Consider the following 14,147-nt stretch of genomic DNA (forward strand, 5'->3'; position numbering starts at 1 on the left):
GGTGCAACATTCCAGATGCTTTACTAACACTCTCCCCACTTGGAGAGTCAGTGCCTTTAACCTCCTGTTTGGCCCAGTTTGTAATTTCTGTGAAAAATGAACAGGAATAGGGAGAACGAAAGAGAGACTATCTGGAGGTGTCTGGACGGGCAAATTTAACTCTCATTTCCCACCAGGAAGAGGAATTAACCAAAGGCTCAGCGTGCCGTGCCGGAACTACACTAGGGCCTGAAGCAATCCTGCGGTGTTGCGGCCAGCTCACAAGAAAGCGAGTTGAAGAAACGAGCTCAGGGGCACTGTAATTCACAAACCTGCAGAGTTATAAATGACAGCTATCGTCCAAAAATATATTGAAGGAAGGCTGCCAAGAGGACTTGAAAGCGGGGCAGAATTGCAGGAAATCGATTTCAGGGGGTACACTGGAATTGCATGTAAAGCATAGGAAAAGAGGCAGAACGTCCACAATGATGCACTTGGCCAAAAAGGGCGTATGCGTTTTTTCCTGAATATATTCAGGAAAAAACGCATACGCCCTTTTTGGCCAACCAAGCAAGCTTGCAAAGGAAATCTGCACTACAATGAAGTCTCACTGCCCCCCGGTCAAAAGGGCCATTTGAAAAAAGTGTAAAATCCAGAAAGGCAGGACAGGCCATGGAGAACTGGGAGCCTTGTTATGCTGGTGGGCGGGATGTAAATTGCCAACAGCCACTCTGGAGAAGTGTATGGTGTTTCCTGAAACATCTAAAAAACAAAGCAACAGAGCCTAGGGCACTTCCACTTATGGTCCTATAGCTTAGGGAAATTAAAATCAAAAAGACACAGCCACCCCAAAGTTTGGGACGGCTCTGTTTACAAGAACCTCGTTTACGGTACAAGTTCAATATCACAGAAAGCGAAAAATGGATAAAGAAGTTGTGGTACTTACGTACAATGCAATATCACTCAGCAATGAAATCTATGTCATCAGGCCCGTAGCAGCATAATGAGTGGATTCAGGTATGATGATTCTAAGTGAAATAAGTCACACAGGAAAAGAAACACCATAAGATATCACTACTACACGGAAGGTAAACTTGGCTACACAAGAACTGAATTACAAAACAGAACAGGGTCTCAAATGTAGAAAACCAACTTATGCTTGCTTAAGGGGAAAGGTGAGTTGGGGTGCTGCATGAAACCAGAGATTGAAATTAGCACAGATACCGTTCCATAAGCCAAATATGTAATAGACAAGAGCTACTCCTTGCTCAACGAAGTGGACTCAACACCCCATATTAAACGCTTAAGAATACACCTGACTAGAAATAATCTTAAAAACTACGGATTTATATGTCTCCGAAAGAGAATCAAGCGTGTGTACAGCGGCATAAACGCAGCAGTGATAGGATTGGTGAGGTTCGGTGAGCAAATGCAGACCCTTTGAAGTCATATTGCATGGTACCCATTCCATGGGTCTCAACTCTCCAGGTTTAAGGGATTCTTCCTTCAACTAAAACATGCATGTGGAACACAGATTATGATCCACCGTGTGATCAGGAAACGTGTTCAAATGTGTCTCAGTTTTCGTCCCCTGGTACTCGGGTGCAACACTCCAGACGCTTTACTAACACTCTCCCCACTTGGAGAGTCAGTGCCTTTAACCTCCTGTTTGGCCCAGTTTGTAATTTCTGTGGAAAATGAACAGGAATAGGGAGAACGAAAGAGAGACTAGCTGGAGGTGTCTGGACGGGCAAATTTAACTCTCATTTCCCACCAGGAAGAGGAATTAACCAAAGGCTCATCGTGCCGTGCCGGAACTACACTAGGGCCTGAAGCAATCCTGCGGTGTTGCGGCCAGCTCACAAGAAAGCGAGTTGAAGAAAGGAGCTCAGGGGCACTGTAATTCACAAACCTGCAGAGTTATAAATGACAGCTATCGTCCAAAAATATATTGAAGTAAGGCTGCCAAGAGGACTTGAAAGCGGGGCAGAATTGCAGGAAATCGATTTCAGGAGGTAGACTGGAATTGCATGTAAAGCATAGGAAAAGAGGCAGAACGTCCACAATGATGCACTTGGCCAAAAAGGGCGTATGCGTTTTTTCCTGAATATATTCAGGAAAAAACGCATACGCCCTTTTTGGCCAACCAAGCAAGCTTGCAAAGGATATCTGCACTACAATGAAGTCTCACTGCCCCCCGGTCAAAAGGGCCATCTGAAAAAAGTGTAAAATCCAGAAAGGCAGGACAGGCCATGGAGAACTGGGAGCCTTGTTATGCTGGTGGGCGGGATGTAAATTGCCAACAGCCACTGTGGAGAAGTGTATGGTGTTTCCTGAAACATCTAAAAAACAAAGCAACAGAGCCTAGGGCACTTCCACTTATGGTCCTATAGCTTAGGGAAATTAAAATCAAAAAGACACAGCCACCCCAAAGTTTGGGACGGCTCTGTTTACAAGAACCTCGTTTACGGTACAAGTTCAATATCACAGAAAGCGAAAAATGGATAAAGAAGTTGTGGTACTTACGTACAATGCAATATCACTCAGCAATGAAATCTATGTCATCAGGCCCGTAGCAGCATAATGAGTGGATTCAGGTATGATGATTCTAAGTGAAATAAGTCACACAGGAAAAGAAACACCATAAGATATCACTACTACACGGAAGGTAAACTTGGCTACACAAGAACTGAATTACAAAACAGAACAGGGTCTCAAATGTAGAAAACCAACTTATGCTTGCTTAAGGGGAAAGGTGAGTTGGGGTGCTGCATGAAACCAGAGATTGAAATTAGCACAGATACCGTTCCATAAGCCAAATATGTAATAGACAAGAGCTACTCCTTGCTCAACGAAGTGGACTCAACACCCCATATTAAACGCTTAAGAATACACCTGACTAGAAATAATCTTAAAAACTACGGATTTATATGTCTCCGAAAGAGAATCAAGCGTGTGTACAGCGGCATAAACGCAGCAGTGATAGGATTGGTGAGGTTCGGTGAGCAAATGCAGACCCTTTGAAGTCATATTGCATGGTACCCATTCCATGGGTCTCAACTCTCCAGGTTTAAGGGATTCTTCCTTCAGCTAAAACATGCATGTGGAACACAGATTATGATCCACCGTGTGATCAGGAAACGTGTTCAAATGTGTCTCAGTTTTCGTCCCCTGGTACTCGGGTGCAACACTCCAGACGCTTTACTAACACTCTCCCCACTTGGAGAGTCAGTGCCTTTAAACTCCTGTTTGGCCCAGTTTGTAATTTCTGTAGAAAATGAACAGGAATAGGGAGAACGAAAGAGAGACTAGCTGGAGGTGTCTGGACGGGCAAATTTAACTCTCATTTCCCACTAGGAAGAGGAATTAACCAAAGGCTCAGCGTGCCGTGCCGGAACTACACTAGGGCCTGAAGCAATCCTGCGGTGTTGCGGACAGCTCACAAGAAAGCGAGTTGAAGAAACGAGCTCAGGGGCACTGTAATTCACAAACCTGCAGAGTTATAAATGACAGCTATCGTCCAAAAATATATTGAAGTAAGGCTGCCAAGAGGACTTGAAAGCGGGGCAGAATTGCAGGAAATCGATTTCAGGGGGTACACTGAAATTGCATGTAAAGCATAGGAAAAGAGGCAGAACGTCCACAATGATGCACTTGGCCAAAAAGGGCGTATGCGTTTTTTCCTGAATATATTCAGGAAAAAACGCATACGCCCTTTTTGCCCAACCAAGCAAGCTTGCAAAGGAAATCTGCACTACAATGAAGTCTCACTGCCCCCCGGTCAAAAGGGCCATCTGAAAAAAGTGTAAAATCCAGAAAGGCAGGACAGGCCATGGAGAAATGGGAGCCTTGTTATGCTGGTGGGTGGGATGTAAATTGCCAACAGCCACTCTGGAGAAGTGTATGGTGTTTCCTGAAACATCTAAAAAACAAAGCAACAGAGCCTAGGGCACTTCCACTTATGGTCCTATAGCTTAGGGAAATTAAAATCAAAAAGACACAGCCACCCCAAAGGTTGGGACGGCTCTGTTTACAAGAACCTCGTTTACGGTACAAGTTCAATATCACAGAAAGCAAAAAATGGATAAAGAAGTTGTGGTACTTACGTACAATGCAATATCACTCAGCAATGAAATCTATGTCATCAGGCCCGTAGCAGCATAATGAGTGGATTCAGGTACGATGATTCTAAGTGAAATAAGTCACACAGAAAAAGAAACATCATAAGATATCACTACTACACGGAATGTAAACTTGGCTACACAGGAACTGAATTACAAAACAGAACAGAGTGTCAAATGTAGAAAACCAACTTATGCTTGCTTAAGGGGAAAGGTGAGTTGGGGTGCTGCATGAAACCAGAGATTGAAATTAGCACAGATACCGTTCCATAAGCCAAATATGCAATAGACAAGAGCTACTCCTTGCTCAACGAAGTGGACTCAACACCCCATATTAAACGCCTAAGAATATACCTGACTAGAAATAATCTTAAAACCTACGGATTTATATGTCTCCGAAAGAGAATCAAGCGTGTGTACAGCGGCATAAACGCAGCAGTGATAGGATTGGTGAGGTTCGGTGAGCAAATGCAGACCCTTTGAAGTCATATTGCATGGTACCCATTCCATGGGTCTCAACTCTCCAGGTTTAAGGGATTCTTCCTTCAGCTAAAACATGCATGTGGAACCCAGAGTATGATCCACCGTGTGATCGGGAAACGTGTTCAAATGTATCTCGTTTTCGTCCCTGGTACTCGGGTGCAACATTCCAGATGCTTTACTAACACTCTCCCCACTTGGAGAGTCAGTGCCTTTAACCTCCTGTTTCGCCCAGTTTGTAATTTCTGTGGAAAATGAACAGGAATAGGGAGAACGAAAGAGAGACTAGCTGGAGGTGTCTGGACGGGCAAATTTAACTCTCATTTCCCACCAGGAAGAGGAATTAACCAAAGGCTCAGCGTGCCGTGCCGGAACTACACTAGGGCCTGAAGCAATCCTGCGGTGTTGCGGACAGCTCACAAGAAAGCGAGTTGAAGAAACGAGCTCAGGGGCACTGTAATTCACAAACCTGCAGAGTTATAAATGACAGCTATCGTCCAAAAATATATTGAAGTAAGGCTGCCAAGAGGACTTGAAAGCGGGGCAGAATTGCAGGAAATCGATTTCAGGAGGTACACTGGAATTGCAAGTAAAGCATAGGAAAAGAGGCAGAACGTCCACAATGATGCACTTGGCCAAAAAGGGCGTATGCGTTTTTTCCTGAATATATTCAGGAAAAAACGCATACGCCCTTTTTGGCCAACCAAGCAAGCTTGCAAAGGATATCTGCACTACAATGAAGTCTCACTGCCCCCCGGTCAAAAGGGCCATCTGAAAAAAGTGTAAAATCCAGAAAGGCAGGACAGGCCATGGAGAACTGGGAGCCTTGTTATGCTGATGGGCGGGATGTAAATTGCCAACAGCCACTCTGGAGAAGTGTATGGTGTTTCCTGAAACATCTAAAAAACAAAGCAACAGAGCCTAGGGCACTTCCACTTATGGTCCTATAGCTTAGGGAAATTAAAATCAAAAAGACACAGTCACCCCAAAGTTTGGGACGGCTCTGTTTACAAGAACCTCGTTTACGGTACAAGTTCAATATCACAGAAAGCGAAAAATGGATAAAGAAGTTGTGGTACTTACGTACAATGCAATATCACTCAGCAATGAAATCTATGTCATCAGGCCCGTAGCAGCATAATGAGTGGATTCAGGTATGATGATTCTAAGTGAAATAAGTCACACAGGAAAAGAAACACCATAAGATATCACTACTACACAGAAGGTAAACTTGGCTACACAAGAACTGAATTACAAAACAGAACAGGGTCTCAAATGTAGAAAACCAACTTATGCTTGCTTAAGGGGAAAGGTGAGTTGGGGTGCTGCATGAAACCAGAGATTGAAATTAGCACAGATACCGTTCCATAAGCCAAATATGCAATAGACAAGAGCTACTCCTTGCTCAACGAAGTGGACTCAACACCCCATATTAAACGCCTAAGAATATACCTGACTAGAAATAATCTTAAAACCTACAGATTTATATGTCTCCGAAAGAGAATCAAGCGTGTGTACAGCGGCATAAACGCAGCAGTGATAGGATTGGTGAGGTTCGGTGAGCAAATGCAGACCCTTTGAAGTCATATTGCATGGTACCCATTCCATGGGTCTCAACTCTCCAGGTTTAAGGGATTCTTCCTTCAGCTAAAACATGCATGTGGAACCCAGAGTATGATCCACCGTGTGATCGGGAAACGTGTTCAAATGTGTCTCGTTTTCGTCCCTGGTACTCGGGTGCAACATTCCAGATGCTTTACTAACACTCTCCCCACTTGGAGAGTCAGTGCCTTTAACCTCCTGTTTGGCCCAGTTTGTAATTTCTGTGGAAAATGAACAGGAATAGGGAGAACAAAAGAGAGACTATCTGGAGGTGTCTGGACGGGCAAATTTAACTCTCATTTCCCACCAGGAAGAGGAATTAACCAAAGGCTCAGCGTGCCGTGCCGGAACTACACTAGGGCCTGAAGCAATCCTGCGGTGTTGCGGCCAGCTCACAAGAAAACGAGTTGAAGAAACGAGCTCAGGGGCACTGTAATTCACAAACCTGCAGAGTTATAAATGACAGCTATCGTCCAAAAATATATTGAAGTAAGGCTGCCAAGAGGACTTGAAAGCGGGGCAGAATTGCAGGAAATCGATTTCAGGGGGTACACTGGAATTGCATGTAAAGCATAGGAAAAGAGGCAGAACGTCCACAATGATGCACTTGGCCAAAAAGGGCGTATGCGTTTTTTCCTGAATATATTCAGGAAAAAACGCATACGCCCTTTTTGGCCAACCAAGCAAGCTTGCAAAGGAAATCTGCACTACAATGAAGTCTCACTGCCCCCCGGTCAAAAGGGCCATCTGAAAAAAGTGTAAAATCCAGAAAGGCAGGACAGGCCATGGAGAACTGGGAGCCTTGTTATGCTGGTGGGCGGGATGTAAATTGCCAACAGCCACTCTGGAGAAGTGTATGGTGTTTCCTGAAACATCTAAAAAACAAAGCAACAGAGCCTAGGGCACTTCCACTTATGGTCCTATAGCTTAGGGAAATTAAAATCAAAAAGACACAGCCACCCCAAAGGTTGGGACGGCTCTGTTTACAAGAACCTCGTTTACGGTACAAGTTCAATATCACAGAAAGCAAAAAATGGATAAAGAAGTTGTGGTACTTACGTACAATGCAATATCACTCAGCACTGAAATCTATGTCATCAGGCCCGTAGCAGCATAATGAGTGGATTCAGGTACGATGATTCTAAGTGAAATAAGTCACACAGAAAAAGAAACATCATAAGATATCACTACTACACGGAATGTAAACTTGGCTACACAGGAACTGAATTACAAAACAGAACAGGGTGTCAAATGTAGAAAACCAACTTATGCTTGCTTAAGGGGAAAGGTGAGTTGGGGTGCTGCATGAAACCAGAGATTGAAATTAGCACAGATACCGATCCATAAGCCAAATATGCAATAGACAAGAGCTACTCCTTGCTCAACGAAGTGGACTCAACACCCCATATTAAACGCCTAAGAATATACCTGACTAGAAATAATCTTAAAACCTACGGATTTATATGTCTCCGAAAGAGAATCAAGCGTGTGTACAGCGGCATAAACGCAGCAGTGATAGGATTGGTGAGGTTCGGTGAGCAAATGCAGACCCTTTGAAGTCATATTGCATGGTACCCATTCCATGGGTCTCAACTCTCCAGGTTTAAGGGATTCTTCCTTCAGCTAAAACATGCATGTGGAACCCAGAGTATGATCCACCGTGTGATCGGGATACGTGTTCAAATGTGTCTCGTTTTCGTCCCTGGTACTCGGGTGCAACATTCCAGATGCTTTACTAACACTCTCCCCACTTGGAGAGTCAGTGCCTTTAACCTCCTGTTTGGCCCAGTTTGTAATTTCTGTGAAAAATGAACAGGAATAGGGAGAACGAAAGAGAGACTATCTGGAGGTGTCTGGACGGGCAAATTTAACTCTCATTTCCCACCAGGAAGAGGAATTAACCAAAGGCTCAGCGTGCCGTGCCGGAACTACACTAGGGCCTGAAGCAATCCTGCGGTGTTGCGGCCAGCTCACAAGAAAGCGAGTTGAAGAAACGAGCTCAGGGGCACTGTAATTCACAAACCTGCAGAGTTATAAATGACAGCTATCGTCCAAAAATATATTGAAGGAAGGCTGCCAAGAGGACTTGAAAGCGGGGCAGAATTGCAGGAAATCGATTTCAGGGGGTACACTGGAATTGCATGTAAAGCATAGGAAAAGAGGCAGAACGTCCACAATGATGCACTTGGCCAAAAAGGGCGTATGCGTTTTTTCCTGAATATATTCAGGAAAAAACGCATACGCCCTTTTTGGCCAACCAAGCAAGCTTGCAAAGGATATCTGCACTACAATGAAGTCTCACTGCCCCCCGGTCAAAAGGGCCATCTGAAAAAAGTGTAAAATCCAGAAAGGCAGGACAGGCCATGGAGAACTGGGAGCCTTGTTATGCTGGTGGGCGGGATGTAAATTGCCAACAGCCACTCTGGAGAAGTGTATGGTGTTTCCTGAAACATCTAAAAAACAAAGCAACAGAGCCTAGGGCACTTCCACTTATGGTCCTATAGCTTAGGGAAATTAAAATCAAAAAGACACAGTCACCCCAAAGTTTGGGACGGCTCTGTTTACAAGAACCTCGTTTACGGTACAAGTTCAATATCACAGAAAGCGAAAAATGGATAAAGAAGTTGTGGTACTTACGTACAATGCAATATCACTCAGCAATGAAATCTATGTCATCAGGCCCGTCGCAGCATAATGAGTGGATTTAGGTACGATGATTCTAAGTGAAATAAGTCACACAGAAAAAGAAAGATCATAAGATATCACTACTACACGGAATGTAAACTTGGCTACACAGGAACTGAATTACAAAACAGAACAGGGTCTCAAATGTAGAAAACCAACTTATGCTTGCTTAAGGGGAAAGGTGAGTTGGGGTGCTGCATGAAACCAGAGATTGAAATTAGCACAGATACCGTTCCATAAGCCAAATATGTAATAGACAAGAGCTACTCCTTGCTCAACGAAGTGGACTCAACACCCCATATTAAACGCTTAAGAATACACCTGACTAGAAATAATCTTAAAAACTACGGATTTATATGTCTCCGAAAGAGAATCAAGCGTGTGTACAGCGGCATAAACGCAGCAGTGATAGGATTGGTGAGGTTCGGTGAGCAAATGCAGACCCTTTGAAGTCATATTGCATGGTACCCATTCCATGGGTCTCAACTCTCCAGGTTTAAGGGATTCTTCCTTCAGCTAAAACATGCATGTGGAACCCAGAGTATGATCCACCGTGTGATCGGGAAACGTGTTCAAATGTGTCTCGTTTTCGTCCCTGGTACTCGGGTGCAACATTCCAGATGCTTTACTAACACTCTCCCCACTTGGAGAGCCAGTGCCTTTAACCTCCTGTTTGGCCCAGTTTGTAATTTCTGTGAAAAATGAACAGGAATAGGGAGAACGAAAGAGAGACTATCTGGAGGTGTCTGGACGGGCAAATTTAACTCTCATTTCCCACCAGGAAGAGGAATTAACCAAAGGCTCAGCGTGCCGTGCCGGAACTACACTAGGGCCTGAAGCAATCCTGCGGTGTTGCGGCCAGCTCACAAGAAAGCGAGTTGAAGAAACGAGCTCAGGGGCACTGTAATTCACAAACCTGCAGAGTTATAAATGACAGCTATCGTCCAAAAATATATTGAAGGAAGGCTGCCAAGAGGACTTGAAAGCGGGGCAGAATTGCAGGAAATCGATTTCAGGGGGTACACTGGAATTGCATGTAAAGCATAGGAAAAGAGGCAGAACGTCCACAATGATGCACTTGGCCAAAAAGGGCGTATGCGTTTTTTCCTGAATATATTCAGGAAAAAACGCATACGCCCTTTTTGGCCAACCAAGCAAGCTTGCAAAGGAAATCTGCACTACAATGAAGTCTCACTGCCCCCCGGTCAAAAGGGCCATTTGAAAAAAGTGTAAAATCCAGAAAGGCAGGACAGGCCATGGAGAACTGGGAGCCTTGTTATGCTGGTGGGCGGGATGTAAATTGCCAACAGCCACTCTGGAGAAGTGTATGGTGTTTCCTGAAACATCTAAAAAACAAAGCAACAGAGCCTAGGGCACTTCCACTTATGGTCCTATAGCTTAGGGAAATTAAAATCAAAAAGACACAGCCACCCCAAAGTTTGGGACGGCTCTGTTTACAAGAACCTCGTTTACGGTACAAGTTCAATATCACAGAAAGCGAAAAATGGATAAAGAAGTTGTGGTACTTACGTACAATGCAATATCACTCAGCAATGAAATCTATGTCATCAGGCCCGTAGCAGCATAATGAGTGGATTCAGGTATGATGATTCTAAGTGAAATAAGTCACACAGGAAAAGAAACACCATAAGATATCACTACTACACGGAAGGTAAACTTGGCTACACAAGAACTGAATTACAAAACAGAACAGGGTCTCAAATGTAGAAAACCAACTTATGCTTGCTTAAGGGGAAAGGTGAGTTGGGGTGCTGCATGAAACCAGAGATTGAAATTAGCACAGATACCGTTCCATAAGCCAAATATGTAATAGACAAGAGCTACTCCTTGCTCAACGAAGTGGACTCAACACCCCATATTAAACGCTTAAGAATACACCTGACTAGAAATAATCTTAAAAACTACGGATTTATATGTCTCCGAAAGAGAATCAAGCGTGTGTACAGCGGCATAAACGCAGCAGTGATAGGATTGGTGAGGTTCGGTGAGCAAATGCAGACCCTTTGAAGTCATATTGCATGGTACCCATTCCATGGGTCTCAACTCTCCAGGTTTAAGGGATTCTTCCTTCAGCTAAAACATGCATGTGGAACACAGATTATGATCCACCGTGTGATCAGGAAACGTGTTCAAATGTGTCTCAGTTTTCGTCCCCTGGTACTCGGGTGCAACACTCCAGACGCTTTACTAACACTCTCCCCACTTGGAGAGTCAGTGCCTTTAACCTCCTGTATGGCCCAGTTTGCAATTTCTGCGGAAAATGTACAGGAATAGGGAGAACCAATGAGAAACTAGCTGGAGGTGTCTGGACGGGCAAATTTAACTCTCATTTCCCACCAAGAAGAAGAATTAACCAAAGGCTCAGCATGCCATGCCGGAAGCACACTAGGGCCTGAAGCAATCCTGCGGTGTTGCGGCCAGCTCACAAGAAAGCGAGTTGAAGAAAGGAGCTCAGGGGCACTGTAATTCACAAACCTGCAGAGTTATAAATGACAGCTATCGTCCAAAAATATATTGAAGTAAGGCTGCCAAGAGGACTGGAAAGCGGGGCAGAATTGCAGGAAACCGATTTCAGGAGGTAGACAGGAATTGCATGTAAAGCATAGGAAAAGAGGCAGAACGTCCACAATGATGCACTTGGCCAAAAAGGGCGTATGCGTTTTTTCCTGAATATATTCAGGAAAAAACGCATACGCCCTTTTTGGCCAACCAAGAAAGCTTGCAAAGGAAATCTGCACTACAATGAAGTCTCACTGCCCCCCGGTCAAAAGGGCCATCTGAAAAAAGTGTAAAATCCAGAAAGGCAGGACAGGCCATGGAGAACTGGGAGCCTTGTTATGCTGGTGGGCGGGATGTAAATTGCCAACAGCCACTCTGGAGAAGTGTATGGTGTTTCCTGAAACATCTAAAAAACAAAGCAACAGAGCCTAGGGCACTTCCACTTATGGTCCTATAGCTTAGGGAAATTAAAATCAAAAAGACACAGCCACCCCAAAGTTTGGGACGGCTCTGTTTACAAGAACCTCGTTTACGGTACAAGTTCAATATCACAGAAAGCGAAAAATGGATAAAGAAGTTGTGGTACTTACGTACAATGCAATATCACTCAGCAATGAAATCTATGTCATCAGGCCCGTAGCAGCATAATGAGTGGATTCAGGTATGATGATTCTAAGTGAAATAAGTCACACAGGAAAAGAAACACCATAAGATATCACTACTACACGGAAGGTAAACTTGGCTACACAAGAACTGAATTACAAAACAGAACAGGGTGTCAAATGTAGAAAACCAACTTATGCTTGCTTAAGGGGAAAGGTGAGTTGGGGTGCTGCATGAAACCAGAGATTGAAATTAGCACAGATACCGTTCCATAAGCCAAATATGTAATAGACAAGAGCTACTCCTTGCTCAACGAAGTGGACTCAACACCCCATATTAAACGCTTAAGAATACACCTGACTAGAAATAATCTTAAAAACTACGGATTTATATGTCTCCGAAAGAGAATCAAGCGTGTGTACAGCGGCATAAACGCAGCAGTGATAGGATTGGTGAGGTTCGGTGAGCAAATGCAGACCCTTTGAAGTCATATTGCATGGTACCCATTCCATGGGTCTCAACTCTCCAGGTTTAAGGGATTCTTCCTTCAGCTAAAACATGCATGTGGAACACAGATTATGATCCACCGTGTGATCAGGAAACGTGTTCAAATGTGTCTCAGTTTTCGTCCCCTGGTACTCGGGTGCAACACTCCAGACGCTTTACTAACACTCTCCCCACTTGGAGAGTCAGTGCCTTTAACCTCCTGTATGGCCCAGTTTGCAATTTCTGCGGAAAATGTACAGGAATAGGGAGAACCAATGAGAAACTAGCTGGAGGTGTCTGGACGGGCAAATTTAACTCTCATTTCCCACCAGAAAGAGGAATTAACCAAAGGCTCAGCATGCCATGCCGGAAGCACACTAGGGCCTGAAGCAATCCTGCGGTGTTGCGGCCAGCTCACAAGAAAGCGAGTTGAAGAAAGGAGCTCAGGGGCACTGTAATTCACAAACCTGCAGAGTTATAAATGACAGCTATCGTCCAAAAATATATTGAAGTAAGGCTGCCAAGAGGACTTGAAAGCGGGGCAGAATTGCAGGAAACCGATTTCAGGAGGTAGACGGGAATTGCATGTAAAGCATAGGAAAAGAGGCAGAACGTCCACAATGATGCACTTGGCCAAAAAGGGCGTATGCGTTTTTTCCTGAATATATTCAGGAAAAAACGCATACGCCCTTTTTGGCCAACCAAGCAAGCTTGCAAAGGAAATCTGCACTACAATGAAGTCTCACTGCCCCACGGTCAAAAAGGCCATCTGAAAAAAGTGAAAAATCAAGAAAGGCAGGACAGGCCATGGAGAACTGGGAGCCTTGTTATGCCGGTGGGCGGGATGTAAATTGCCAACAGCCACTCTGGAGAAGTGTATGGTGTTTCCTGAAACATCTAAAAAACAAAGCAACAGAGCCTAGGGCACTTCCACTTATGGTCCTATAGCTTAGGGAAATTAAAATCAGAAAGACACAGCCACCCCAAAGTTTGGGCCGGCTCTGTTTACAAGAACCTCGTTTACGGTACAAGTTCAATATCACAGAAAGCGAAAAATGGATAAAGAAGTTGTGGTACTTACGTACAATGCAATATCACTCAGCAATGAAATCTATGTCATCAGGCCCGTCGCAGCATAATGAGTGGATTTAGGTACGATGATTCTAAGTGAAATAAGTCACACAGAAAAAGAAAGATCATAAGATATCACTACTACACGGAATGTAAACTTGGCTACACAGGAACTGAATTACAAAACAGAACAGGGTCTCAAATGTAGAAAACCAACTTATGCTTGCTTAAGGGGAAAGGTGAGTTGGGGTGCTGCATGAAACCAGAGATTGAAATTAGCACAGATACCGTTCCATAAGCCAAATATGTAATAGACAAGAGCTACTCCTTGCTCAACGAAGTGGACTCAACACCCCATATTAAACGCTTAAGAATACACCTGACTAGAAATAATCTTAAAAACTACGGATTTATATGTCTCCGAAAGAGAATCAAGCGTGTGTACAGCGGCATAAACGCAGCAGTGATAGGATTGGTGAGGTTCGGTGAGCAAATGCAGACCCTTTGAAGTCATATTGCATGGTACCCATTCCATGGGTCTCAACTCTCCAGGTTTAAGGGATTCTTCCTTCAGCTAAAACATGCATGTGGAACACAGAT

Source organism: Leucopleurus acutus (assembly GCF_964270905.1).
Source record: "Leucopleurus acutus genome assembly, chromosome: 1".
Taxonomy (NCBI): domain Eukaryota; kingdom Metazoa; phylum Chordata; class Mammalia; order Artiodactyla; family Delphinidae; genus Leucopleurus; species Leucopleurus acutus.